The sequence below is a fragment of the Oryctolagus cuniculus genome, chromosome 2 (genome assembly GCF_964237555.1).
Source record: "Oryctolagus cuniculus chromosome 2, mOryCun1.1, whole genome shotgun sequence".
Lineage (NCBI taxonomy): Eukaryota > Metazoa > Chordata > Mammalia > Lagomorpha > Leporidae > Oryctolagus > Oryctolagus cuniculus.
In genome coordinates, this window is record NC_091433.1 from 129,707,624 (window position 1) to 129,735,518 (window position 27,895).

Genomic DNA, 27,895 nt, shown 5'->3' on the forward strand with positions numbered 1-27,895 from the left:
GCCCTCGGTTTCTCCGAGGCTGCGGCAAACGAAGCCGTGGTGGGGGAAGAGAGGCGGGGCGCAAAGGTTGGGTGGGGAGGGCAAAGGCGGGACCCTGCGTTCAACCCCTACAGCTCTGCTGTGGGGTTGGCGCGTAAGAGCCAGGGCTTAACATTGGTGCCTGCTCCTCCCAAGGGGAAGACCGAGTCGCTTCCGAGAGTCATAGCAGTTAGGCAAGGAATTCAGAAGAGAGGGCAAGGAGGAGGAAGGGGCTAGATTGGTGGGGGAGAGAGAGGACGACACAACGGCTCTAAGAAGAGGGCTGCTTACTAAGTGGCTTTGTTATTCAAGTCCCTATCACTCCTGAGAGCGGCACACCTGGGCACAGGTGTCTCCTGCCCCCAGCTACTGGCCTTTGATGCCCCAGCATCTGTCTGGGGGCGAGGAGGTCCTATCCTCGGCCACACCTCCCAACCCAAACAGAATGTATTAGAGAGAAGACTAAGGATCTCCACTGAGGGACCCTCAGATGCTAAATTCGATCACAGACCCCGCCTGGGGCTGGAGACCACCTGCAGGGCTGGGGGGGGGGGACTGGGAGCTGGCTGTGCCTTGACAGATGGGCGGGATTGGGGGTCTCGGAGAAGCAGGAGTGGTCGGCCAGCTGGGGCAGAAACACAGGCTGCGGGTGGGGCGGCGGAGGCCAGGCGCAGGGACAGGGGCGGGGACTGGAGGAGGTCTGGCTGGGGACGCGCAGAGGCCAGTGCGGGAGGGGTCCCGCAGCACCCGGCAGAGGAGTTTGTCCAGAGGTCCTGGCCTGTCCTTCCTTCCGGGCGCTCGGACACGTGCCCAGGGGCTGCTGGCCGCCTCTCAAAGACTCACTTCTGCCACAGTCCCCGACTTGGGTCTGGCGCGGGGACCAGCGTGGTCCCCTGGAAGCCAGTGCGCACCTGGGAGGGCTGGGTCCTCACACCTCACCTTTACATCCTTTCTCGTCCGTCCCCAGCCGGGAGCCACAGGCAGATTGGGGAGGGGCGGAAGGAACCTGGGCGCGGGAGGAGTCGGGGGAAGACAGTGGGTGCGTCCCCCCTGCTCGTGGCCATCTCTCCCACCGCGGGCTTTTGCACCAAACCAGGGTCCGCCACGTGCGTGCTCTTTACAGAAAAGGTGCGGCAATTCACGACACTGGAGAGAAGAAAACAAAAAATCTCCGGCTAGGTCCTGGCGGGCGCGCGCGGCCGCGGGCGGAATCCAGGCCGGGGGATTGAGGCTGCCGCGGCGTGTTTGTCCAGCGCCCGCCCCCGCCGCCGCTCGCTCTAATCTCCGATACACTTGCGAGTTGGCTTCCTGCCCCAGGGCCCCAGCCCTCGGAGCAAACACGCCGAGCGCGGCGCTGCATCCGAAATGCGGCATTTGGGCCGCGCGGCCGAGGACGGCCGGGCTCCGTAATCGCCCTTCTCGGCCCCTAATCCCCCGGCCCGGCCTCTCCCGCCGGCTGCGGCCCATTGATTAGCGCGGGAGCCGCAGCGCAGCCCGGCTCCCCGGGGCCTCCCCAACCCCCACCCTGAGCCCGGGAGGCCGTCAGCCCCCTGCCGCTCTAGCTGCCAAGGTCCCTCCGGACTCAGGGGCGGAAAATACCCCTGGAAAGGGCATCGAGATCGCTGGGGAAAGTTGGGGGCGGTGGGGGGGCGTACATTTGCACAGGGAGCCAGGCCAGGGACACCCTAGGCCCAAAACAACTGGACAGACCCCTCTATCTCTAGCGTGTGATAATGCGAGCGGGTAAACGGGGTCCAAGGGTGCGGCTGCCTTGCCCCTGGGAGCTCACTGTGGGTGCTGGAGTTTCTCGGGGGGGGGGGGGCAAACCCAGCTTCACGACCCCCTGCGGTGCCCAGGGCCTGCCTCCTCTCTGCCTGGTGTGTGTATTGAAGAGCCAGGTGCTTCGAATGGGAAATCCAGGTAGACTGTCCACAGTTAATGAAGCTACACTCCTTCCCCTGCCTGGAATAGTGCCCCCAGGCTGGGAAACCTGACCTTGCCTCCTGAGCCCACCTCTCTGGTCTAGATCCACAGTTCCAGCAAACTTGACTTGCTTCGTTGGCTCTCCTCTGACACACTGAGACCCAGGGGAGAAAAGCTCGGGCTGGGGGCAGAGGCTGGGCCAGGGCCAGGGGTTGCCGCTTTAAAGTTTGCACACGCCGGGGCCACTGTTGAGGCGCAGAGGGTTGCTGCCCACCACGCCGCCATCTCGTATCAGAGAGCTGGTTGGAGTCCCAGCTGCTCTTCCCAGCCAGCTCCCTACTCATGCACCTGGGAAAGGCGTGGAAGATGGCCCACGTGCTTGGGCCCTTGCCAAGCAGGTGGGTGACCAGGATGGAGTTCCAGGTTCCTGGTGCTTCCATCTGGGGAGTGAACCAGAAGATGGACGATTTCTCTCTCCCTCTGTCCCTGTGTCGCTGTGCCTTGCAAATAAACAAAATAGGGCGGGCGCCGCAGCTCACTAGGCTAATCCTCCACCTAGCGGCGCCGGCACACCGGGTTCTAGTCCTGGTCGGGGCACCGGATTCTGTCCCGGTTGCCCCTCTTCCAGGCCAGCTCTCTGCTGTGGCCAGGGAGTGCAGTGGAGGATGGCCCAGGTGCTTGGGCCCTGCACCCCATGGGAGACCAGGAAAAGCACCTGGCTCCTGGCTTCTGCCATCGGATCAGCGCGGTGCGCCGGCTGCAGCGCGCCGGCCGCGGCGGCCATTGGAGGGTGAACCAACGGCAAAGGAAGACCTTTCTCTCTGTCTCTCTCTCTCTCACTGTCCACTCTGCCTGTCAAAAAATAAAATATAAATTAAAAAAAATAAATAAAATAAAACTAAATTTTGCACCCTGGCTGCCTCCTTGCCTCACCTTAGTTCCAGGCCTGCCCTCACTGACCTAAGAGAGCCCTTCCTTGGGCTAAAGTAGCCCCAGGCACTGCTCATTCCCTGTTGATCTGCCTCACAGCCCCCACTCTGCTTAGATGGCTTCCTCTGTTTGGGGACGGTCTCCCAGGTGGGACAGCACACAGCAGGGGCCTCATCCTTGCGGTCACTGCCAAGAGCCACATACTGGACAATGAGCAGCTGAAGAGTGAACAGCTGCCCTGTGTCTCCCTTGCTCTGCTCCCCCAAGACTGCCTGAATTCTCCCCTGTAGATGTGGCCAGCTACAGTGGCCACCCCTGGATTGCTTGCCTTGCACAAAGGGGTGCATTTGCATTCTCACATCCTCTGACACTAATCCCTGCTTCTCTCTCCAGCCAGACACCAAACTCCCCATGGGTAGGGACCAAACCTGGCCTGGAATTTCTTAACCTGCCCTTCAGCCAGCCCAGAGTAGGTCTTAGTGGATGCTGTGTACTGGCCACCCAGAGCCCTGACCCCCGTCTGAAGACTTGGTTGGACAAATCCTCCTAATTCCTTATCTCTGATGGAGGAGAGGGTGACCCAAGTCCCGTGTCTCTGCAGTGGCAGAGCCGGGCTGAGCCTCTGTGTGTGTGAGCCGTGGTCTCTTCTGCTTGCACACGAGGCAGATGGTGGTGACCCCATATTCTGTGCCTCCTGTAGGGGAGTATGGACTGGCGGGGGTTTCCAGGCTTTTCTCGTGGCCAGAGACTGTGACAGGGCATGTGTGAGCAGGTGGGAGTGTGTATGATGTCATACACGGGCTCTGTGTGTGGTGTCAGCTGAAGGGTGCATGGATTCTGTTGGATGCGGGCGCAGGTTTGGGGGGCGTTGGCTGAGTATGTGAGTCTGTGTGTGAGTGTGTAGGTAGTGTCTCCTGGGCTGTGTCTGTGTTTGTGTGGTGTTTGGGAAGTGGTGTCTGGGAGTGTGTGTCTGCAGAGTGTGTGCAGTGCTGGCTGGGACGCACGGGTGTGATGTCTGCTCTGTGTGCACATAGGTGGCTGGGCTCCTGAAGGCTGCGTCATGATGCTGTAATATGCCTGGTGTTCTGTCCCCACCAGTAGCTCTGTGCCTGGCCGGATGCCGCTGCCACACCGGGAGCACCCAGGGAGAGAAGTCCAGTGTCTCAGGAGGTCAGGCAGCTGCGGGACAGCAGTGACGACTGCGACCAGGGATGCAGAGCCGCGGGCAGACACAGGTGCTTGTGCTTGGAGGCCTCGAGTCCTCTTGAACAGAGATGGCCAGGCCCCACACCATGCACACCGGGGAGGAAGATGGGCGAGTCTCGTCTAGGTCCTGATGGGGAGGACATGTCCTGAGCCTGAAGGACCGTTCAGCCCTGGGAGAAGGCACAGCTCAGGTGCTTGGAGCAGGCCGGGGAGAGAAGTGAGCCAACTCTGAAGGGCCAGGCTAAGCCAATGGCACCCTTCTGTAGAGGCAGCCCAATGCCAGGGCATGGGACTCAGTGAAGAGAGCAGGAGCTGAATTATAGCCCCACTGCCCCCAGCCAGGTGTCCTTCCCACCCATACAGGCAACCCTGGACGTCGGCCTGGAAACCTGTGATCTTCTGCTTCCTCCGCAGTGGCAGAGGACCAGAGGACTGAGCAGAAGACACCTGCCTCACACGTGGGAGCCTGCCAGGGAGGGATCAGCCTGGAGGCACTGAGGGTTCAGCCCTGCTTGGCACATTTGTATCACATATCAGGGTGTCTGTCTTGAGTCCTGCCTCTCTGCACTTCTGATCCATCTTCTTTTTTTTTTTTTTTAATTTATTTGACAGGTAGACTTAGAGAGAGAGAGAGAGAGAGAGAGAGAGAGAGAGAGAAAAGTCTTCCTTCCATTGGTTTACCCCCTAAATGGCCGCTACGGCCGGTGCGCTGCGCCAATCTGAAGACAGGAGCCAGGCACTTCCTCCTGGTCTCCCATGGGGTGCAGGCCCAAGCACTTGGGCCATCTTCCACTGCCCTCCCGGGCCACAGCAGAGAGCTGATCTGGAAGAGGAGCAAGCGGGACAGAATCTGGCACCCATATGGGATGCTGGCACCACAGGCGGAGGATTAGCCAAGTGAGCCATGGTGCCGGCCCCCTGATCCATCTTGTGCTTGGGAGGCAGCAGATGATGGCCCAAGAACTTGGGCCTCTGCCAACCCACATGGGAGACCTGGATGGAGTTCCTGGCTCTTGGTTTCAGCCTGGCCCAGACCTGGCTATTGTGGCTATTTGGGGAGTGATCCACAGGATGGAAGATCTCTCTTTGTGCCTGTCCATCTCTCTGTCATTCTGCCTTTCAAATAAACAGATCTATAGGAAGGAAGAAAAGAAAGGGAGGGAGGAAGGGAGGAAGGAAGAAGCTTGAAAGAGGAATCACCAAATGACACATTAATCAGATTCATCATCTTGAGCCATGGCCTCGGTTTTGCCATCTGATTAAAAGGGTTGGATCCTTTCTTAAGGATCCTTTCTCCAGAACTCCAGCCACAGACAGAATTAGCTTAGCTCGGCCAAGGTCAGCTTTTTCACTGGCTCCTGTCCTCATTCCCAAGGGGAACCTGGCTGGGGAGGACTGGAGAGTGTGGCCGGCTCAGTGCCGCCCAGCACCCCCAGACTGAAAACCCAGCTCGGGCCCAGCTCTTGCTGTCTGGAACACCATGCTCCTGTGTGAACAGAGATGTGGGGCTGCTGCATCCGGCTGTCACTTCTAGCTCCGAGGAGGGTTGTGTCAGTCTTAATTCAGGCATCAGATTTGGATCCTACATCTCCAGACTTCCAGGCCCAAGAGTCTGAGAAACACCACTCAAACTCCAGAGCTGCAGCCAGGACCCTGGGCCCCTGGGCCCCTGGCTGTGGAGGACAGAGGAGGGCAGGAGGCAGCTGATTCCTGCCTTTGGAGGTCACAGATGGTGGAGGAGGCGGGGTGGGGTGGAGGTGGGGGGCAGGCCGCCTCACACAGGAGGGAGGGGCAGCGATGAGCAAGATTTTCTAGCCCTTCAGTAAAATAAAACAAAAAAAAATTATTTCTCCCATTTCCTTCTCTGAGATTAATGATAAACTGTCTATCCCCTAGAAGAAGATGATAAAGACTCTAATTTTACTTGGAGGCTTAGAAATGCCATTTCTAGGCAAAACAGGGAGGCGGTAATCAGGCCGCGGCGGGCGCCGCTTTGATGGAAGATGCTCTGCTCTCCCCATGCTTTCTTCCCCTCCTCTCCCTTGCAAACCAAGATGCCCGACAGCTAAGAACAATGCTCAACAAAGTGAAATAATATTTTAGTCAAAATAGCCCGCGACTGCTCCCAGCCAACTGTAAATTAGCATTTTGAGGGCAAATATGCAGACAATTTGAGATAATGAAGGCTGATTATTCAATCCAATGAATGTTAACTAGGGAGCAGAGGCTCCCTGCCTTATCTCACTCCCTTCCATTTATTTTTTTAATCGTTTCACATTTGAACTCTGTATTTGTTTCTGTTTTATGCTCCCCCTTCCACATGCACACACACACACACATGCACACACTCTGTCTCCTGCCTCTCTTCCCTCCACACCTGCCCAGGCTGCAGAACACAACTGGCAGGGGTGCGGCAGCCTGTCCCTCTGGTCAGGGGCAGCAGCCCCCATGGAGCCCCCAGGTGTGCATGGTCCTTTGTGGAGCTGGGTGGGGTGGGGGTCGATGAGCACCAAAGGATGAAATAGGCTCCGAGTGGGGCTGGGGTGCAGGGCCTGGGAAAGTGGTGCATGTTTGGACAGGAGCATTCAGGCTCTTTGTGAGGCTCAGGAGTGGGGGCCACACAGGGAATCGCCAACACCAGGAGAAAGGCCTCTCCCTGACAGACCTAGGAGGAGCACCTGCCCCCAGAAGTCAGGGAGAACTTTTAGCTCTTCTTCCTTCCCAGCAGGACTGACTGGCTTAATGTGGGGCCCAATGTCAAATACACACACAAGGCAAGTTTTTGAAAACTTATTGGCTAGGAGAACATGATGACACCAAGCAGGGATCCATTGGCCCGGGGCAGACGGCTGCAGCTGGCAATGGCAATGGCCTGGCCGGGTAGGTCATCCAGCGAGGCTTTCAGAGTGAGGATGAAGCCATTAAGTTTTTAAGTGATTAATTCAAACCATAGGTTAGTTTAGACTAAGTACATTTAGAGTTAAGACTTCCGTAGGTTAGTTTAGATTAAGTACATCTAGAGTTCAGATGTAATAGTGTGTGATAGGTGATGTAGTATGTTAAGATTAAGTTTTAGTGATGTAAAGTATGGGGCAATATGTCGTATGTGCCGGTGAGAGCCCCAGCTAGCTGGAAATAAATCCTCTTGCTGTTGGATCCAGCCTGCCTTTTGTGAGCTGTTTTGGGGAGGGTCTCCGATCCGGACTCGACAGTAGCACTGTTTCTGTGATCCTGGGGAGGGTTTCAGCTGACCGTGGCTTGGGGGTGACAGGCAGGATGCCCAGCTCCTAAGCAGCTGTCTGTCTGCATGGCCGTGTTTCCCCTCGAAAGTGCCCACCCTCAAGCCCAGACCTGACACTTCCTGGAGTGGGAAGAACGGCTCCTGGGCTCTGGGCTCCCCTGGGGCCTTAGCTTCCTCCTTGGCTCTGGCTCTCTCCCGCAGTCCTCACCCCGCCCCCCCACTGGCTCTGGACTGGGGAGGCCCTTACATCTCCTCCTTCCCGGAATGCTCCTTGCTGCTCTTCCTGGGTGCGGCCGGAAGTCTCCCCTGCCCTGCCCCGCCCTACCTGGCCTCGCCCCTCTCTACCCTTCTTCTGGGTGTGCCCACTGCCTCCGAAGTCCTGCTCCTTCAGTGCCCTGTCCCCACCCTCATCCACGGGGGCCTCCGTCTATGCCGGGCCCTCATTTGGAGGGTCTGCCTTCAGCCCCCTAGCTGCCCATCTGCATCTTTGCACCCTGTCGCCGACATGAGTGGGAAGACAGAATGAGCAGGCAGGCTGGCTGTCCCCACTGGGACGCCTCCTGGGGTTACAGCCTGTAGGGCCAGCTGCCCTCTCAGGGGTCCCTGTCACAGCATACCCCTCAGCCTGACGCCTTTCCTCCACCAGATGGGAGTTTCCCAAGAGTGGTGAGGTGGACACCGAGGATGGGCCCCTCCTCTTTTGTCTGGAGCGGTTGAACAGTTAAGAAGTGTGTTCTCCAGACCCCCTTGCAGCTAAGGTTCTAGAAGTAGATCAGTGGGTTCCATTGATCAGTTACCCTCATGGCACTGGGAAGGGGGGTGGGGCTGAGGCCGGCTTCCGGCGTGAGCGTCTAGTGGCCACAAGACTGCAGAGCAGGACTGGCTTTTCTGTAGCAGGCTCCCACCATCCATTCGCTGGCTTCAAGGGTCAACAGGCAAAATGGCCATAGTGTCAGTAGTGGGTTAGTTCTGCTGTCTTGACCTCTGCTTCGCATCTGCAGCGGTTTTAAACCCATAGTTTGAGAGGTGGCCTCAGAGGTTATCTTGCTACTGGGGCTCAGTTCCAGATTCTTCTGGAAGTCATTCCTGGGTGACCAGGTTGGTACCCACTAATCTGGCCCTTCCAACAATTTCAAAAGTATCTAACTAAATCTGTCCTTGGTTCAAATGCCCAAAGGGGTTTTTTGCGTGGAGCCCTGACAGGCACAGGGGAAAACCAGCCCATTGCCTTCTCCTGAACACCCACAGTGCAGGATCTAACATGGGGCTCCGTCCCCTGAAGAAGCCTCGTCTGTCATGCTGGCCAGCCCAGCACTGTGCTTGACCTCTGAGCTACACACTATGTGCTGGTCACTTGCCCGCGTGTGCTTCCCTTCACTTCCTGTCCTTCCCCCGCCCTGTCCCCTATGCAGGGGGGTGATCCCTGCCAATGACCTTTCCCAGGCTACCTTGTCCACTGGTTTCCTGCTGGGCCAAACCACTGCAAGGCAATTGGTGGAAGATTGGAGGGTGGGAAGAGGGGGTGGTGAGTGTTTCTCATGACTACAATGCAATACCTGAGGGAGGCTAACTTCATACAGAAAAGAGGTTTATTTCGACTCACAATTCTGGCCCAAGGGGCAGGGGATGCATCTAGTTATGGCCTTGCTGGTAGAGTCCCAAGACACAGGGTTTTCATGGTGAGAGAGAGGGAGCACCTGTGGCTATGTGTGTCTCTCTCTGCTTATAAAGCCACCAAATCCTAAGCATTTCCCAAAGGCCTCACCTCTGAACACCATAGTGGGTTAGGTTTCTGCCCTCAAATCCCTCACAATGGGGCTTAAATTTCAACACATGAAGCCTTGGGGGGCACTCGAACCATACCCAAGCTTCAGAAGGCGGAGGCCAGAGTTTCTCTCCCTCCCTCTCTCCTTCCAGCATGGTCTTTTCTGCAGAGTCAGTTTCCGCAGGGCAAGCCCAGTGATTCTGTTCCTAGCTGTGGCTCTGACCCGGCAGCCCGGGCCCTGCCTCTGGCTGTAAGGACCGCAGCTGCTTCCTGCCATTGTGAGTTGCCTTGCCTCCTCCTGTTTCTAGCTTCTCCAACACTCATGGAGCCTGACACATGAACTAAATCCCCCTTCCAGGGGCTGCCTTAGGGCTTGGGCTCTTCTAACCCTGCCATTCTCCTGCACCCCTGCAGTGGGCTGAGGGCCTTGAGCCATAGTGTCCCTCCTCAGGGCACAGAATGCCTCCTCCGGGGCCTGCCTAGCCAGTCTGTCCTGGCCCAGCCTGCAGAAGCATCTGGGCAGCATCTTGGGGGGCCCTTTTCCCAGCCGGGGCGTGGGGGCCAGGGGAGGAGCCGAGTGGGAGGCCGCTCTCCCTGACACCTCGCTCCTCTCTCCCCACGTGTTTACTCACAGGCTGTCTAGGAAGTGAGAATCCTCCCTAATGGCTGTTTCACCCAATTAAATAATAAACCACGGGTGTTGCTAAGCGTCCTATCTTCCAGTCCTGGAGGCTGCCTCCTGCCAGGCTGTGAATGCTGCCAGCCAGGGCCCTGCCATGCCACAGAGGCTGAGACAGGAGAGGCTGCGGGCATGGCCAGGAGGGCCGGGAGGGTGGTGGGTGCTGCATGCTCCTGGGGCAGGGTAAGCACGTGAGTGCACTGAAGGCAAGGAGCTGGCACAGAGGCACAGGAGCAGGCGGCAGAACTTTCTGGAACTTTTCTATTTAGTCCTTCACGTTTTCCCTCACCCCTCATTCGTCCCACATCCCACTTCAAGGTAGGGAAAGGAAAGAGATGGCGACTTCTTGCAGATGTGTGGTCTCTGGTCAGTGTCACAAGAAGGGAGCCGAGCTGAGCTGCTATCCTAACCAATCAGGTCTGCCCGCAGGGGGGAGGTGGGGTGTTGCTGAGTATGTGGTGGGTCATTCATACCCTGGACTGTCACTCAGAAAGAGGTCTTTTTGCATGCATGGGCCAGCAAAGATCTCTAAGCTATTGTAAAGTGGGAAAACAATGCAGGCTCCAGTACATAAAGTTTCATTGAAAATATCGTCCATGCACACGGATGCAGAGTGTTTGCAGGGGTGACTGCTTGGGTAGAGGAAGCAAGGGCCCTGTTTTGCTGGCCGTGCCCTGAAATGCCTGACTCTTACAAGATATATCACTGCTGTCATGAAGATAAAATATAGTGAGGAACGCAATAAAAAATAAAGAAAATACACAGTTATGTTTTTAAAATGGCACAAAAGAGAATGGGAGACTTAGAATAAACTGAAGAGATTCTTAATCCCAAGGAATTTAGTTTTTTTTTTTAATATTTACTTTATTTATTTGAAAGGCAGGGTGACAGGGAGATAGGGAGGTAGAGAAAGAGAGATACCTTCCGTCTGCTGGTTTACTCCCCAGCTGGCCAGAACAGCTGGGGCTGTTGGAACCAAGAACTCCACCTGGGTCTCCCACATGGGTGCAGAGGCCCAGAGACTTGGGCCATCTTCTGCTGCCTTCCCAGGTGCATTAGTAGGGAGCTGAATTGGAAGCAGAGCACTTAGCACTTGAACCAATGTCCTGAAATGGGATGTCAGTGTCACAGGTGGCAGCTTAACCCACTATGCCACAACACTGGTCCTAGATTTTTGGATTTTTTTAAAGATTTATTTACTGGGGCCAGTGCTTTGGTGGAGTAGAGGGTTGGGCCACTGCCTACAGTGTTGGAATCCCACATAGGCATGTGGGCACCAGTTCTTGTCCTGACTGCTCCACTTCTGATCCAGCTCCCTGATAATGTGTCTGAGAAAACAGCAGAAGATGGCCCAAGTGCTTGAGCCCCTGCTACCCACGTGGGAGACCCAGAGGAAGCTCTGGGCTCCTGGCTTCAGCCTGGCCCAGCCCCAGACATTGCAGCCATTTGGAGAGTAGACCTGTGGATGAAAGATCTCTGTTTCCTTCTCCTGTATCTCTGCCTTTCAAATAAATAAATCAATCTTTAGAAAAAAAGATCCTGAACCCAGGAGCCAGAAACTCCTTCCACGTCTCCCAAGTCTTTGGGCCATCTTCCTCTGCTCTCCCAGGAGCATTAACAGAGATCTGGATTGGAAATGAAGCAGCCTGAACTGGAAGATACTGTATGTATACATCCTTTATGAGATGCCAGCATCATAGGCAATGGCTTAACCTGTTGTGCCACAATGCTGGCCCCCAGTTCCTAGATTCTTGAATCAGTATTTTTTCTATTATTTTGCCCTCAACTCACAGTAAGAAATAGGTTTTAAGCAGATCCCAGTAAACCCATGTATCCTGCATTCTTGTATTTGAGACAGTTCTTCCAAAAAAGCATGTTTGCATGTGGTACATACCTCATTTGTTTAGATTTATTTACTTGAAAGGCAGAGAGTTACAGAAAGGCAGCGAGAGAGAGAGAGAGGGAGAGAGAGAGAGAGAGAGATCTTCTGTCCACTGGTTTTACTCTCCAAATGGCTGCAACAGCCAGAGCTGGGCCTCTTCAGGGTCTCCCACACGAATGCAGGGGCCCAAGGACTTGGGCCATCCTCCATTGCTTTCCCAGGCCGCAGCAGTGAGCTGAATTGGAAGTGGAGCAGCTGGGACTTGAACCAGTGCCCATATGGGATGCTGGCACTGCACGCGGTGGCCTTACCCACTATGTCACAGCATTAGCCTCTGGTACATATCTTGTACCAAGATATTTTCTATTCTTCAAATTTTCCCTTTAAAAGGTACTCATTGTGACCTTCTAAATGGATTTCAGGAGCATTAATGAATTCCAAACAGCAGTTTGGAAAATGCTGCCTAAGCTGATGGGCCCTTTTGGAAAAGGCTTGGCCATTGGGCTGTTAGGGACTCAGGGGGACAGAACAGGATCCCTGCAGTCCTGTTTCAGATCCTTGCAGGAGCAGGGAGAGCTGTCCTTCAGGACATGACCAGTGGGTGGCAGTGCTGGCTGCCTTTGCCACCAATGTGGACTCCGGCAGAAAGGTTTATCTTTAAAGGCTTGAGGAACCAGGGTGAACTTCTGTCTGCTTCCCCCTCCCGGGAGGCTCCTGAATGGATGGACATTACAGGTGACCCCACATAAGAAGAAAAGAACCCATAGCACACTATGGGAGCGTCCAAAGACAGAGAGAGAGAGGGTGAGCCTCCCACCTGCGGGTTCCCTCTCCGGTTACCCACATTGGCCAGGGCTGGGGCTGGGCTGGGCTGGGCAAGGCTGAAGTCAGGAGCCAAGAACTCCATCCAGGTCTTCCACGTGGGTGGCAGGGATCCAGGTATTTGAACCATCAGCACTGCTTCCCAATATATGCATTAGGAGGAAACTGGAATAGAGAATGGAGCCAGAACTTAAACCCAGGCCATCCATTAAGGAGTGCAGGTGTCCCAAAACACATCTTCAGAATGTCCACCAATTAGCCCAGTCCTAAGAATGGAAGCTCTGTCTCTCATTCTCTCTCTCTTCTTCTCTCTGTGTAACTCTGACTTTCAAATAAATCTTCAAAAAAGGGGGGGGGGTGGCGCTGCGGCATAGCAGATAAAGCTGCCTCCTGTGAAGCCGACATCCCATATTAGCGCAGATTTGAGTCCTGGCTGCTCCACTTCTGATCCAGCTCTCTGCTATGGCCTGGGAAAACAGTGGAAAATGGCCCAGGTGCTTGGGCCCCTGCATCATCTTGGGAGACCTGGAAGAAGCTCCTGGCTCTTGGCTTCAGATCGGCTCAGCTCCGGCCATTGCAGCCATCTGAGGGGTGAACCACTGGATGGAAGACCTATCTCTGTACCTACCTCTCTCTGTAACTCTGTCTTTCAAATAAATAAAAAATAAATCTTAAAAAAAAAAATCCAAGTTCCCACTATTATCTGTGTGGTCCAGGGGCAGGTTCCTTAACCTCACTCTGTATGTTTCCTCATCTATAAAATGGGTATAGATAATACCCCTTCCCTCGGGGAGTTGTCCAGGTAAAATAGGAGCTAATACCCACAGAGCCCCAGGAGCAGGTGGGCAGGCAGGCAGTGGTAAGAAGTCCTGATTTACTGCACTGCTTTCCTGCTGATTCTGCCCACTCAGAGGGTGAGGCAGGCGATTAACCCCAGAAATGAATGAAACTGGGAGAGCCATTTCCTCCTCTCCCTGAGGCGGGGCAGTGGGCCGGAGTGGTGGGTGAGGGGGTGGAGTGTGGCCGGGCAGATGGGGCTGATAAGCCACGACTCCACTCCCTGGTGACTGGCTCTTGCCTGCCCCCCACCCTCACAGACCCTCCCAGAGGCTGGCCTATCTCTGCCATCACTGGCCCCCGAGCCAGGCCCACCCTTCCCCTGACCCATGGGGCGGCTCAGGAGACATACACACCCTGTGGGCCCTGGGAATGGCCTGTGCTACCCTCTCTGCACCAACCTAACTTCCCTTGGAAGGTGGGGCAGCTCCCACCACCTCCCCTCCTCTACACCTTGGGCATATGTGTGGCTCCCGTCCAGGGCCACTGCCTCTGCAGGGCTCGGCGTCTCAGGTCAGCCCCTCTCCTGGGAGCCTCCAGCCTCCTCCTCCTCCTCCTCTCTGGTTGGGCTGAAAAGCATCCTTGATGCACTGATGCACTTTCTATATATATATATATATATACACATATATATGTATATATATATTTGAAATCATATATATATGATCTAGAACAGTTCATTGTCCCCCCAACATCCCCCTGGGTGGTGTTCTGGGCTACCTCCCCTCCTTGCCATGCACAGACACTCATCTGTTCTCTGTCCCTGTAGTTTCCACCTTGTCCAAAAATGTCTTCTGAAGAGAGCGACACAGTACCTCGCTTTTTGAGTCTGACTTCTCTTGTCCTGCAAAATGCATCAGATGAGGTTCACTCATGTTGGTGATGTGTCAGTCATTTGCTTCTCATTATATAACGAGACTCCCAGCTATCATAGGCATTTAGGGAGTTAACTAGTTGAATGGAAAATATCTGTCTGTCTCTCTGCCTCTCAAATAAATAACTATTTTTGAAAAAGGAAGTGGCCAGCGCTGTGGCATAGTAGGTTAATCCTCCGCCTGTGGTGCCAGCATCCCATGTGGGTGCCAGTTCTAGTCCCAGCTGCTGCTCTTCCAATCCAGCTCTCTACTGTGCCCTGGGGAAGCAGTAGAAGATGGCCCAAGTGCTCCATGGAGGCTGATGGAGTTCCTGGCTCCTGGCTTCAGCCTGGTCCAGCCTGGGTTGTTGTAGCCATTTGCAGAGTGAACCAGTGAATGGAAAATCTGTCTCTGTCTCCCTCTCTCTGTCACTCTGCCTTCAAAATAAAGACATAATTTTTTGAGAAAGTAATTTATATTATTACAAATTCTGAAGATAAAAGAGATACACAGTAAGATGCTTCCTCCCTCCTGTCTTCCAGCCGCCCAGTTCTCATAGGAAACAAGTATTGTTACTGTGGTATCTTGTATATTTTCTCAGAGATATCTTGCTGCAGTAGCTTTACTTATTATTATTATTTTTTTTAAGATCTGTTTATTTGAAAGTCAGAGCTACAAGGAGGGGAGGAAGAGAGGGAGAGAGACAGAGGTCTTCTATCCACTGGTTCACTCCTCAAATGGCCACAATGGCCAGGGCTGGGGCAGGCCAAAGCCAGGAGTCAGGAGCTTCTTCCAGGTGTCCCATGTGGGCACTTGTATCATCTTCGGTGCTGCAATAGTTTTAAAATGTCCAAAAATTCTGGCCGGCGCTGCGGCTCACTTGGCTGATCCTCTACCTGCGGTGCCGGCACCCCGGGTTCTAGTCCCTGTTGGGGCGCCGGTTCTGTCCCAGTTGCCCCTCTTCCAGTCCAGCTCTCTGCTGTGGCCCGAGAGTGCAGTGGTGGATGGCCCAAGTGCTTGGGCCCTGCACCCACATGGGAGACCAGGGGGCACCTGGCTCCTTGCTTCAGATCGGTGCAGCGTGCAGGCCGCAGTGCACCGACTGTGGTGGCCATTTGCGGGGTGAGCCAATGGAAAAGGAAGACCTTTCTGTCCATCTCTCTCTCTCGCTAACTCTGCCTGTCAAAAAAAAAAATGTCCAAAAATTCTGACATGGCTGCATTTGGGAGGCAGCACTTCATCCCATTCCCTTGAGTGGCGGCTGGAACTGGTGGCTCATTTGTAATACGCAGACCATAGCAGAGGTGGGGCGCAGACTTCCAGAGGACAGTGTGGACGGGTTTGCAGCTTCCTCCTTGCCCAGCTCCCACCTGAATCCCTGGTTCTGGGGGAGATAGCGACCACTCCCGAGGACGTTCAAGCAGCCCTCTTGAGAGGCTGGCACAGCCAGGGGCTGCGGCCTCCTGCCAACAGCCAGTGAGTGAGCCTCAGTCAAACCTCGGGGTGACTGCAGCCACTGGCTGCCATCGGGTCTGCAACCTCATGAGCGACCTTGAGTCAGAACCAACCAGCTGAGCTGCTCCGGATTCCTGACCCACAGACGTGGTGAGATAAGACAGCCGAGTCTCATTCCTTGCAGTGGTTATCATCTGTGAAGTTGGCAGCAGTGCTGTGTCAGCAAGTCCTGAACTATGCCTCGCTGCAGCTCCCGACATGCAGCTTGTTCGATGTGTATTTCTATTGAGAGACACCGTATTGAACACATGTTGCTGGATCCACAGTGCATGCCTGAACGAAGCTTCTCCAGCATGTGCAAACTCCTCTGTAAGCCACACGGCAGCCCTGGGCTCAGGGGTACCAGGCAGCATCAGACTTGGAGCAGCATCCACACGTGGAGGCTGCTGTGAACCGCAGACCCATCAACAGAAGCACGTGAATGTGAAGTGCCATCCTATAGACTTTGAAAGGGACACCGGTTTACAGAATGAGAGCTGAGACAAGGAGAGCCTCCCCTTGTTCCACTCAGCTGAGTATGTGTGTGCTGGTCACTCACTTTCAGATTTGTCACTGCTCTGGGCATGTTCATGAATGACCTTAAGTGCCGTTGAGTATTGAGTTGGGGTTGATAAATTAAAGTCAGAGAACGTATGAATTCATAGAGTCTGAATAATGAAAATCAACTAAATAGTTGCTGTTTTAAAAATTATTTTAAAATATGTATTTATTTATTTGAAAGGCAGAATTACAGAGAGGCAAAGGCAGGGGCGGGGGTAGGGGTCTTCCATCCACTGGTTCACTCTTCAGTTGGCCACAACATTCAGAACTGCACTGATCTGAAGCCAGGAGCCAGGAACTTCTTCCAGATCTCCCATGCAGGTGCAGGTGCTGGTGCACAATTACTTGGGCCATCTTCTACTGCTTTCCCAGGCCATAGCAGAGAGCTGGATGGGAAATGGAGCAGCTGGGTCTTGAACTGGCACCTATATGAGATGCTGGCCCTGCAGGTGGTGGGTTTTACCTTCTATGCCACAGTGCTGGCCCCAGGATCTTTTTTTTCTAAAGATTTATTTATTTACTTGAAAGGCAGAGATGCAGAAAAAAGGAAAGAGAGAGATCTTTCATCCACTGGTCTGCTCTCCAAATGACGCGGTCTCCTTGTAGCCAAGGTCAAGGGCAGCTTCTGGGATCCCTGGGTACCCCAGGAGCTCCGCTGCTGCCCCTCCCTCCCTCCTGAAGCCCTGTCTCCGAGCGTCCCCGGCTACACACCCGCTTCTCTGTGTCCCGCCTCAGGTCCAGCAACCTCGGGGCTTCCCTCGCCACCCCACACCCCTCTTTGGGGAACTTGTGCCACAGGGTCCAGTGCCATCCGTGTGTTGAGGTCTCGTCTGCGCCGTGTACCCCCTTCGCCAGCTTGTGCAGCAGCCTTTTTTTTTTTTTTTTTTTTTTTGGACAGGCAGAGTGGACAGTGAGAGAGAGAGACAGAGAGAAAGGTCTTCCTTTGCCGTTGGTTCACCCTCCAATGGCCGCCGCAGCAGCGCACCGCGCTGATCCGATGGCAGGAGCCAGGTGCTTCTCCTGATCTCCCATGGGGTGCAGGGCCCAAGTTCTTGGGCCATCCTCCACTGCACTCCCTGGCCACAGCAGAGAGCTGGCCTGGAAGAGGGGCAACCGGGACAGAATCCGGCGCCCTGACCGGGACTAGAACCCGGTGTGCCGGCGCCGCAAGGCGGAGGATTAGCATGTTGAGCTGCGGCGCTGGCGCAGCAGCCTTCTTAATGGCCTGACAGCACCGCCCCTGGGCTAGTCCCGCGCAGGCCCTGCCATCTCCCTCCCTGGCCTAGTGATCCCTTCCTTCTGCTCCCCATGCTGGAAGCCTGGGAGGAACTCGGGCGCCCTGTCCTGCTCCACGCGGTCAGGAGCACTATGACCAGTGAGCAGCAGCGATTCTGCCTTCCTAGACCTCTTGCCTTCGGCCTCCATCCTCCTGACTGAGATTTGCTTCTGTTTCTTGACGATGGGCACCTGCTCCTGGCGGTGGAGCCCGACTTTGCACCAGGACATCTGTAAGGCTTTGTCAGAGAAGGCACTCTGGTCTGGTGAGGAGGCGTCGAGCTGTGGGACCTGGCACTAGGCTGCCCTGTAGGCCTTCCCACCCACCCTGCAGCAAGAGGGGCGTTTTGAGTTGCCTGCCACAGGGCGCCCATGCATAACCTGGTCCTGCAGGTGGCACACAGCCGCGCCCCGCCCCTCTGAGCCCAAAGGAAGCTGTGCGGCGGGGAGCAGAGCGGATGTGAGGATGGTTATGGGCTGCGGAAGGAAGGATGGCCTATTTTCTCACTGTTGGCGGCTTTGTTGGTCTGGACAAAGCTATTCCCTGGAGAGACCCAAGTCCAAACCCTTAGGGGCCACCAACTCTGGAAGGTAGCCGCACAAAAGAATGGTAGTTCCGTAAGTAAGCAGCAGGGGGCGCCCTCAGTTCATTGTTGCCCAGGGCAAGTGGTTGTATAAGGGCGAGGGGTGCGCTCATGCTTTTGTGTAATACACCCTGGTCCTCAAAAAGTTCATGGAAAACGTATTATTTTAAAAGACTGCATGGGTAACTTCAAACAGTTTAACAATTCAGTACATTATCATTATCTGCAGTCACCTTACTCTGCTATCGAATACCGGAACTCTTCTCTGATCTAACATAACGCAGTACTTATTAACCCACATGCCCTGTAGGCGGTATGACTTTTCCTTTTGATTGCTCTTTTCTTCTTCTTTTTTAAAGATTTATTTATTTGAAAGGCAGAGTTACAGAGACACACACAGAGACACATACACAGAGAGAGAGGTCTTCCATCTGCTGGTTCACTCCCCAATTGGCCACAATGGCAGGGCTGGGCCAGACCGAAGTCAGGAACCAGGAATTTTATCTGGGTATCCCATGTGGGTGCAGGAGCCCAACCAATTCGGCCATCTTTCACTGCTTACCCAGATGCATTAGCAGGGAGCTGGACTGGAAATGAGACAGCTGGGACACGAAACGGTGCCCACATGGGATGCTAACATCACAGACTCAACTTGCTATGCCACAGCACCGGCCCTTTGGTCTTTTTAAAAAACTTTTCATTGCAGGAAATTTCAAATATACACCAAAGTAGAGGGAGCATTTAATGAACATCTGTATTTCCCAAACCCAGTTTTGAAAGTTAGCAATGTTTTTGCCATTGGTTGTTTACTCTGCCTCTCTTCCACAGACATTTTTTTTTTCTGGAGCCTTTAAGGCAAATTCCAGATCTATAGATGGATCAGATTATATTTCTTATAGATAAGGAGCTTTTGCTTTATTTTTGTGTTAATTTCTGAATAATGTCTAACTTGCTATGCATGTTCAAATCCTTCTGATTGGGGTCAGCACTGTGGCATATTAGCTTAGGACTCTGCCTGTGGCGCCGGCATCCCTTATGGGCATCAGTTCGAGTCCCAGCTGCTCCACTTCCAATCCAGCTCCCTGCTAAGGCACCTGGGAAAGCAGTGGAACATGGCCCAAGTGCTTGGACCCCTGTACCCATGTGGGAGACCCGGAAGACGCTTCTGGCTTCTGGCTTTGGACCAGCCCAGCTCCAGCCATTGCTGCCATCTGGGGAATGAACCAGTGGATGGAAGACCTCGCTCTCTCTCTGTCTCTCCCTCTTTCTGTCTATAACTATGCCTCTCAAGTAAATAAATAAATCTTAAAAAAAGACAAATTCTTCTGATTTATCCAAAAGAGGTCTTTTTACAGCTGGTTTGTCTCTCAACATCCAAAGTCCACATAATGCATTTGGACTTTGTCTCTTGTCAGCTGTCACATTCGCATTCTTTTTTTTTTTAATATTTATTCATTATTTACTTGAAAGAATGAGAGAGAGAGAGAGAGGGAGAAAGAGAGAGAGACAGGGAGCAAGCATGCTGGGCCTGTAGGAAGGCAGGAGCCATGGATTTTATCTGGGTCTCCTGTGTAGGTACAGGGGCTCAAGGACTTGGGCCATCTCCGCTGCTTTCCTGGATGCATTAGCAGGGAGCAGGACTGGAAATGGAACAGCCAGGACATGTAAGAGTGCCCACATGGGACGCTGGTGTCAGGCTGCAGCTTAATCCACTACGCCACAACGCTGTCCCCAAAAGATAACATATTTTAAATTTATCTTATAGACAAAGCCTTATGGCTCCATCTGATTATCATTTTTGATTCTGCAGCTGTTCCACCTTTAGCCATTGCCCCATGTTCCTTAAAGGTGATCTTAGTAGCTGTTGGTGGTTTCCTGAGTTTATGGCCTGGGGAGCTCTCCCAGGCTCACCGTGTACACTCTCCACCAAAGAACTGGTTCTCTAGGGAGCCCTGGTTCCCATTAGTGATACATGCTGTTTCTAGAAAACAAAATTGGTTACCAGGGGTACTTCTTGCTACCTTTGCCATTTTTCCAAGGAACAGAGCTGGAAAACACATATTATTTAGAAAGAAAAATAAGGCATGAGTATACTGATGTTTTTAGTTCAATTTTAAAATTGGGTAATAACAAGGCCTTTTTTTAATATTTATTTATATGAAAGGAAGGATGAGAGAGAAATACACACACACAGACACACACACACAGACACACACACACACAGACAGAGAGATCTTCTATCTGCTGGTTCACTCCCCAAATGTTGACAATAGCCAGGGCTGGGGCAGACTGAAGCCAGGAGCTAGGAGTTCCATCTGAGTCTCCCATGTGGGTGGTGGGAACTCAAGTATTTGGGCCCTCATCTGCGATGTAACAGGGCCTAGATTGAAAGTGGGGGAGCCAGAACTTGAACCAGCACTCCCATATGGGATGTGGGTGTCCCAAGCATCAACTCCACTGTGTGTGGATTCATATATTTCATCAGTTCTGAAACACCTTTTCTTAATTTCTTCATATATGAGGGTACTTCAAGACTTTCATGAAAAAGTAGAATTAAAAAGTAATTTTAATGGGGCCAGTGTTGCGGTATAATGGGTTGACCTGCGACTTTCAACTCTGAAATCCCCTATGGGCACTGGTACAAGTTCTAGCTGATCCACTTCCAATCCAGCTCTCTGCTATGGTCTCGGAAAGCAGCAGAAGATGCCCCAAGTCCTTAGGCCCTTGTACCTGTGTGGGAGATCAGGATGAAGCTCCTAGCTCCTGGCTTTGGTCTGGCCCAGCCCTGGCTGATGTAGCCATTTGGGGAGCGAACAGCAGATGGAGGATCTCTCTCTCTCTCTCTCTCTCTCTCTCTCTCTCTCTCTCTCTCCCTTTCTCCCTGTAACTCTTTCAAATAAATAAAAATAAAATCTTTTCAAAATTTACTTTAATGCAAGAAATTTAAAATCTATGTGTAATTCTTATATAATATGCATTTCCATGAACATTTTTGAAAACCCCTTGTATATGTAGATTGCAAATTTTTTTTGCATAAAACATTTATCTTTTAATTTCATTTCCATGAAATTTCTGAAGTACCCTCATATTTCTTTTCTTACATTCTTTCCATAACACCTTTCTGGGATTTCAGTTAGACACGTGACAGGCCTTTTCATACTGCATGCCATAGCTCTCAAACCCTTTCACATTCCCTACCCTTTTGTCTCTCTGCGTTGCATTTCAATATCTACCTATTTATTTGAAAGGCAGAATGACAGAGAGAGAGAGAGAGAGAGAGAGAGAGAGAGATCTCCCATCCACTGGTTCACTCCTTAAGTGCCCATAGCTCCTGGGGCTGGCCCAGGACCAAGCCAGGGACCAGGATGTCCAGCCAGGTCACCCATGTGGTCGCAGGAATGGGTTACCTGAGTCACCATCTGCTGCCTCACAGGGTTGCATATAAGCAACCTGTAATTCTGCCTTTCAAATAAATAAATAAATTTTATAAAAAATGATTTAAAAAATAGGAGTGAGTGTTTGGCTTAACCATTAGGATGTCTATATCCCATGTCCGAGGGCCTGGGTTTGGTTCCAGCTCCACTTCTGACTCCAGCTTTGTGCAGAAGCAGACCCTGGGAGGCTCCAGTGATGGCCCAAGTGACTGGACTGGAAGATGAGCAACCGGGACAGAATCTGGCACCCCAACCAGGACTAGAACCTGGGGTACTGGCGCCTCAAGTGGAGGATTAGCCAAGTGAGCCGTGGCACCGGCCTCTCTGCCTGTTAACATAAATGAATAAAACGTTTTTAGCAGTTCCTGGAGTGGGTGTTTGGCATAGCAGTGAACACGTTACTTGGGACCCCTGCATCCCACACAGGCAGAGTACCTAGGTCTGATCCCGGCTCCAGTCCTGAGTTGAGCTTCCTGCTAACGCAAACTCTGAAGGCAGCAGAGTATACGGGTCCCTGTATACGGGTCCCTGCCACTCACACAGGAGGTCTGGACTGACTTCCTGACTCTTGGGTTCGGACTGGCCCAGCCCTGGCTGTTGTGGGCACTTGGGAAGCGAACCAGAGGGTGGAAGAGCTTTCTCTGTCTCTTTTTTCCTCTGTCTTGTTGCCTTTCAAACAAAATAAACAAAGAAGTATCTTAAAAAGTTATATTTTATTATGAAAAATTTCAAAGATACCTAAAATCCGAGCCAACGGTTTATTAAATTGCCATCCATATACCTGTTACCCAGAATCAAAAATTATCAAGATTTCATGGAGCTTGCTTCATGTTTTCCTCTTCTGTGTGTATGTGTGTTGTTTTTGTTGCTGCTGAAGCATTTTGAAAGAAATTCTGGAATTAATACTTCTCTTACATTTTCTTTTAGAGACAAAAGACCATTATCACACTTAATGAACAATAATTCCTTGATATTCTCTAAATCTAGGACATATTCAGATTTCCCAAATTGTCTCAAAAATGTCTTTTTATAGTCGGTCTGTGGGCATTAGGACTCACATATTGCATTTGGTAATTATGTCTCTTAATTTAGCAGTCCCTCTTCTTGGTTCCTTGTGACAGCAACATGTTGAAGACACTGGATCAGTTGTCCCAATTTCTGGTTCTATCTTCCACCTTCCTCCGGCTGTCATTTGACCTGTTTGTCTTTCCCCTGTGTCGCTGTGAACCAGAACCCAGCTCGGAAGGCTGGAAGATGTGTGTTCTTGTCCAGCCAGGCTGCTTGTCTATGCTATAGCCCATCAAGACACCTGTCGTGTCCAACCATTCCCTGCCCACCAACTTTCCACCTTAACAGTTCCATTGTCCTGTCCTGGAAGTTCTGTTTTTTCTCTAACTCAAAGAGTCTCTTCTTGCTTGCTGACTTTTGCGAGTCCATCCACTTCCTTACATACTTCAGACGTAGGGGTCTCTATCTTATGAACAATCACTGTGCTCTTGGGGGCCTCCGTGTTGTCTAGCGTTTCTGCCGACTGTCATCCACGGTGCTTCGCTTCTCTTTGCCTGAGAACTCGCGTTTAGGTGAGCAGGGATTCGTTGCTAGGAGGGTCTGCTCTGCTCCGGGGAGAAACGGTGGGCACCAAGGGACTGCAATCCTTTTGTTGCCTTGTGGAGTCCGCACCTTGATGCCAGAGTCTCAGGTTCAGGTCGGGGTCTCATGGGCGGCTGGAAGGGCACTGGCAGGGTACCCTGACTAGCAGGTTCCTGGTGTTGCCGTTATGGGTTCAGCTTGAGAGGCTGCTGCTTTGTCTTTGCTCTTTCTTTCCTCCTTTAAGGGTCTTCCTGCTGCATAAACACCATGCTTTGTGCAAGCCCTGGCTATTCTCAGTAGGAGGGTCCTTCCTGTGTACCCAGTGGGCCATGTTCCCGGAGACGGGAGCCCATGGCAGCTTTCAGCACTTGAAATATGGAAACAACCTGAACGCCTGTGTGCAGGGTGCGAGCTTAATGAATTAGGCGCACAAGGGCAGGGAACCCAGTGGAGTCATTTAAATCAAGAAGGGCTGGATCTGTGTGTGGTGACACACAAAATCTCCAAAGAAAGAAAAAAGCCAAGTTATGAAAGAAAAAGGCAAGTTTGGAATCTTTGTCATGTGACCCTTTTAGAAAACACACAGATGAATGTATACGAGGTAAATAAATAGAAAAAGGCTTTGGGCTGTGGCACAGCAGGTAATGCTGCGGTCTGCAGTACCAGCATCCCATATGGGCGCCGGTTCAAGCCCCTGCTGCTCCACTTCCAATCCAACTCCCAGCTATTTGCCTGGGAAAGAGTAGAACATGGCCCAAGTAATTGGGCCCCTGCACCCTGCACTGTGGGACACTCGGAAGAAGCTCCTGGCTCCTGGCTTAAGATCAGTCCAACTCTGGCCATTGAGGCCATCTGGGGAGTGAACCAGAGGTTAGAAGACCTCACTCTCTCTGTAACTCTGCCTTTCAAATAAATAAATAAATCTTAAAAAAAAAAAAAGAAAAAGAAAAAGGCTTTGATGGGTCCACAGCAATCTGTTCACGATCGCTACCTCTGAAGCTGCAGGGCGAGCTAAGGCTGAGCTGGGCAGTGTTTGACTGCTTCTCTCGTTGCTCTCTCGAGTGCTTACATATTACTTGTGCAAATTTCCTCTTCGAAAGGAAGTTGTCTACAGCGCCATTGCCTCAGAGGGGCCAAGAAAGGACTGCAAGGATCCACCGAATTTGGCAACTTCAGGATATTGGTGACTCCAGAAGAGCTGCTGGTGAGGTGGACACCAAACCTCCAGGTAAGGAAAGAGCTGGAGGGGACATGAGGCAGGAGGGTCACCTGTGAAAGGAGGGAGAAAGGCAGGGCAGACGCCTAGGGACCTGGAGCAGGGTGAAGAGAGGTTCGGAGAGGGTGGTGTCTGCGAGCCAAGGTGGTAGCCAGCGCCAGGTGTGGCTCAGAACAGAAAGACAAGAAACCAACAGCCAGAAGTCTGATGACTGGGAGTGGGCTGGGAAGCATAGACAGGTCAGGGTGATTTATTCAGGAAAAGGGCTATGATGCTATTCAAGAACATCAGTGGCTCTTTTTCTGAGTGTGTATGCTTGCATGTGATGTCTGGACCAGGGGTGTTGGTGCCGGGTTAAACGGGCATTGCTGGAGTGGGCATTTGGCACAGTGTTTAAGCCACTGCTCGGGACACCTGCATCCCATATCAGAGAGCCTGGGTTTGAGTTCCAGCTCTGCTTCCAGTTCCAGCTTTCTGCTAATGCATGCAGAGGGAGGCAGCAGGGGATGGCTCAGGTAGGTGGGTCCCTGCCACCCATGTGGGAAACCTGGATTGAGTTTGGAGCGCCTGGCTTTAGCATGGCCCAGCCCTAGCTGTTGCAAGTATTTGAGGAGTGAACCAATAGATGAAAGACCTCCCTTGGTGCCAACATTGTGGCATAGTGGCCTAAACTGCAGCCTGCAATGCCAGCATCCCATATGGATGCCGGTTTTTGTCCTGACTGCTACATTTACAATCCAGCTCCCTGCTAATGTGCATGGGAAGGCAAGGGAACATGGCCCAAGTACTTGGGCCCCTACACCCTTATGGGAGAACTGGAAGTTCCTGGCTCCTGGCTTCCACCTAGCCCAGCCCCAGGCTGTTGTGGCCATTTGGGGAGTGAACCAGGAAGTTCTCTTTCTCTATCTACTCTCTAGTCACATAACTCTGACTTTCAAATAAATAATTTTTTTTAAAAAATGAAGATCTCTTTCTCTTTCTTTGTAACTCTTTGCCTTTCAAATAAATGTAAATAAATAAAATTTAAAATTACAAAAGGAGCCTTGCAGAACAGTGTGATTGACCTTGGATAGTGGCCCCTTGTTGGGGCAAGTACAGGGGAAGCTTCAGGGGCCAGGCTGGGAGTGCTGTGACAGAGAGTTGAAGGGATGCCCCTAGGAGGCCATTAAACAAGGAATGCAGTGAGGAAAGAACATAGTAAGTGCTGTACCTCGCAGGGAGTTGATTTTAATAAATTCTCATTGACTATTTTCAAGGTATTTATTGACTGCCCAGTTACTAGTTGGCCTCTCCTGTGGGCTGACTCACAGGCATCTCTCGGCTGTTCCAGGTCCTGCCAGGATGGGAATTTTCCTGGGCTGTTGGAGCCCTCCCCAAGTCAAGCACACGAGAAACTATAGAAGGAGACATGAAATCCAGGAAATAATGACATTTCTTTGACAAATGTGGCAGACACGGATGAAGTTCCCAGCTCCAGCCATTGCGTGCATTTGGGAAGTGAACCAGCAGATGGGAGCTTTCTCTTCTTCTGCCTCTCAAATAAATAAATTAAATTAAAAAAATCTGTGTCCCCATCCTCTCCTTGAAAGTAATGAGCTGGTTGGGGCCTGCACTGTGGCACAGTGGGTTAACACCCTGGCCTGAAGTGTCAGCATCTCATACAGGCGCCAGTTCGAGACCCAGCTGTTCTATTTCCAATCCAACATGGGAAAGTAATGGAAGATGGCCCAAGTCCTTGGACCCCTGCATCCATGTGGGAGACTCAGAAGAAGCTCCTGGCTCCTGGATTTGGATCGGCACAGCTCTGGCTGTTGTGGCCATCTGTGTTGTGAATCAGTGGATGGAAGACCTCTCTCTCTCTCTCTGCCTCTCCTTCTCTGTGTAACTCTGACTTTTGAATAAATAAATAAAATATTTTTTTTAAAAGAGAAAGTAATGAGCTGGCAGACACTAGGGAGTTGCCTTCTGTTCTTCCCCAAAGGGCATAGTAGCCAACCCCTCACCCCCAGGAAATACGGGCCCACAAGTCAAAATTGTGAGACACCCACAGAGTAAAACTAAGGGCTGGCATTGTGGCTCAACAGGTTAAACCACTGCTTGCGACGCCCATATTAGAGCACTGGTTTGAGTCTTGGTTGCTCTGCTTCTTCTTCTTTTACAAAGATTTATTTATGTATTTGAAAGGCAGAATAACAGAGAGTTGGAGAGACAGAGTGTTCACCTTCTGGTTTACACCCCAAGTGGCTGCAACAGCCAGGGCTGAGCCAGGCCAAAGCCATAAATCTGGAACTCCTTCCAGGTCTCTCATGTGGGTAGCAGGGTCCCAAGTACTTGAGCCATTTTCTGCTGCTTTCCCAGGAGCATTAGCTGGACCAGAAGTGGAGCAGCGGGGACTTGAACTGGCACTTGTGGGATTCTGATGTCAGAGGTGGCGGTTTAACCTGCTGCACTACAATGCAGGTGAAACCCCAAAAGCTTCCTTTAACTCTGTGAGGCAGTATAGCAAATGATTGGTCCTGAGAAGGTTTGGGAACCTCTGATTTATAGCCAAGTCACATAGACGTGTGGGAAACCTGGGGATCTTCTACTGAGGCTGGTGTTTGAAGTGGGAACAGCCTTGTGGGACTGAGCCTTTAACCTGTGGGGCCTGACTCTGACTCCAGCAGATGGTGTCCAAGCCGAAAGGATTCACTGGACAGCTATTGGTGTTGGCAGAGGACAGGAGAGTTAACGTGATATGGAAAAAGCACCCCTCCCATCCATATATGTTTTGAGTATAAATAGTTGGTTTTTCCCTTAAATACCTATAAAAGGGGCCAGCACTGTGGCACAGCAGATTAAAGCCCCAGCCTGCAGTGCCGACATCCCATATGGGCACCAACTAGAGTCCTGGCTGCTCTACTTCCAATCCAGCTCCCTGTTCATGTGCCTGGGAAAGCAGTGGAGGATGGCCCAAGTCCTTGGGCTCCTGCACCCATGTGGGAGACCCAGAAGAAGCTCCCAGATCTTAGATTCAGACTGGCCCAGCCCCAGTCATTGCAGCCATTTGGGGAGTAAACCAGCAGATGGAAGACCTCTCTCTCCTTTTCTGTCTCCACCTCTCTCTGTAACTCTGTCTTGCAAATAAATAAAATAAAATTTTTAAAAGATTTTATTTATTTATTTGAGAGGTAGAGTTACAGACAGTGAGAGGGAGAGACAGAGAGAAAGGTCTTCCATCCGCTGGTTCACTCCCCAAATGGCCGTAACGGCCAGAGCTGCGCAGATCCGAAGCCAGGAGCCAGGAGCTTCTTCCTGGTCTCCCATGTGGGTGCAGGGGCCCAAGGACTTGGGCTGATTTCTACTGCTTTCCCATGCCATAGCAGAGAGCTGGATTGGAAGAGGAGCAGCCGGGACTAGAACTGGCGTCCATATGGAATGCCAGTGCCGCAGGCAGAGGATTAACCTACTGCGCCACAGCGCCGGCCCCAATAAAATAAATCTTTTAAAAATCCCTACAAAAAGCACTTTTTGGAGAAATTGACAAGCTGCTGATGCTGCCTTTTTTTTTTTTTTTAAGATTTATTTATTTATTTGAAAGGCAG

The 27,895-nt window shown here is 52.2% G+C and overlaps 1 long non-coding RNA gene across 1 annotated transcript in view; it reads left to right on the top strand.

The window, feature by feature from the left end:
• The window catches only part of LOC103347655 (uncharacterized), a 57,132-nt gene extending 29,719 nt beyond the window's left edge, over nt 1-27,413 (top strand). The window contains exons 2-3 of the long non-coding RNA XR_011386532.1: nt 24,196-24,323; nt 25,642-27,413. This is a non-coding gene — a long non-coding RNA (uncharacterized lncRNA). The remainder of the gene's footprint in view (nt 1-24,195; nt 24,324-25,641) is intronic.
• The last annotated feature ends 482 nt before the right edge of the window (nt 27,414-27,895 follow it).